The sequence below is a fragment of the Myodes glareolus genome, chromosome 6, assembly GCF_982192425.1.
Source record: "Myodes glareolus chromosome 6, mMyoGla1.1, whole genome shotgun sequence".
Lineage (NCBI taxonomy): Eukaryota > Metazoa > Chordata > Mammalia > Rodentia > Cricetidae > Myodes > Myodes glareolus.
This window is the reverse complement of record NC_142031.1, coordinates 90963499-90965258: the sequence shown is the minus strand read 5'-3', so window position 1 is coordinate 90965258 and position 1760 is coordinate 90963499.

The window sequence follows — 1760 nt, the reverse complement described above, 5'->3', positions numbered from 1 at the left end:
AGCCAGGGATAAGCAGGTGTGCACAACTTCAGGACAGTCCAGCCTGCAGACAGGCCTGAGAGCCACCAGTGACGATCTCCCTCTACCAGGAGTGGCAGTCACAGCTGCATGGGCTGGCAGTGTTCCTTAGTGGGCAAGGTAGAGAGGTGGTTAGGCCCGCTTGAGCTAGATTCAGGCAGCCTGGACCTGAATCCTGATTTTTCCTTATTGAATATCAGTTCATATACTTGAACAACCTTAGTCTTCCCAAGGCAACCAATGCCATCCAGAGAGAGAGAGAGAGTGTGATTTTCTGAAGTTAAGAGCCAGAAATGTTGGTCCTTATGATCTAGATGACTGGGACATGGACCAGTGACGATGCATGTAAGATCTGAAACGTCAGCTGAGTTATGAATGCTGACGTTTGAACTCAAACAGTCCCCCATTCAAAAACATTCATAGCTTGCGATTTTGTGTGGCAGAAGTCTCTGGAACTATGGGCTTTCGCATGCTACCTTCTGTTTTGATTGTTCAAACACCTGAACCATGCATAATCTTTCGACCGTGGGCACAGCCCAAGGATCTGCATGGCAGAGCTATGGGCCCACTGCCATTTGCAACAGACACAAAAGGGTGACAGGCCAAATGGAAGTAACCTTTCTGGGTTGATAAGCAGAAATACTGGAGGCTGAAGCTGTACAGCTACATTTAGTAAAATGATCTTATTTTTTAATATTCTTCTTCATTGTTTGAGAATGCCGTACATGCATTCCCAAATCCATTTCCCAAGTTCCTTCCCTCCAATTACTTGCCTGTCCCTCCACCACTTTCCCTCCCAACATCATGTGCTCTTTTTAAAAACCCTCTTCATTTACTTAGTGCTGCCTGTACGTACATGGGACTATCTATGAAGCATGGGTATCCTTTAAGGAGAATTTCTTTTTCTTTCTTTCTCTCTCTCTCTCTCTCTCTCTCTCTCTCTCTCTCTCTCTCTCTCTCTCTCTCTCTCTCCCCTTCTCTCCCCCGCACCCCGGCCTCTCAAAGGTCCATTTAAGTCCATTGACTTTCTCTACATGTTGAAAATAGAGGTGAGTTTTAGGTTTAAATTTCTCATTTCCCTGTGTTTGAACTGCTTTAGAGAATTGCTGTCATTGTTCCTTGTCTTGTTCATCTAACAGCTTAAAGAACAAAAGAAGCCTCAAGTTTTTGAGCCAGCGATAGTTCAGTCCTCTTTACTACTCCATGCAGGAGCCTCTCCTCCTTCGTCCCTGGAATGAAGCCAGTGCAGGCAAACAGACCTTCACAGTGGCATCCTTTCAACACACCCTGGCTGGAAGTCCCATGTCTCTCATAGCCTGGCTTGATGGCCTTACCTGTGGTAACTCCCCTCACAAAGGAGGCTCTCATAGGCTCCAGCCATGGAACCCAACTTCTGGGATTTCAGGAAACTGGGATGAAATGGGCAGAGCAAGAATTGGTCCACAGACCGAACAGGACAGGAGGTTCCTACTGCTTAGAAATCTGTGTGTTCCAGAGACGTGCAGAACAAAGACCTGCACATGGTTATTTTGGCAAGAAAAGGAAGGTTTAGATTATCCTTTTCCAGCCCATGAAAGTGGCCACCTAAGACGCAAGTGCTGAAGACACATCTGTTTTAGCACTAACAGAGCGGCAGTGAAGGTCTCACCGTGGTCTTCCCTGCTCAGACACAGCCTTGCTGATGGGGAAGCTGCAGCTGTCGGATGCACACAGGGTCCAGGGCTATGGATCTCCCTTTCATC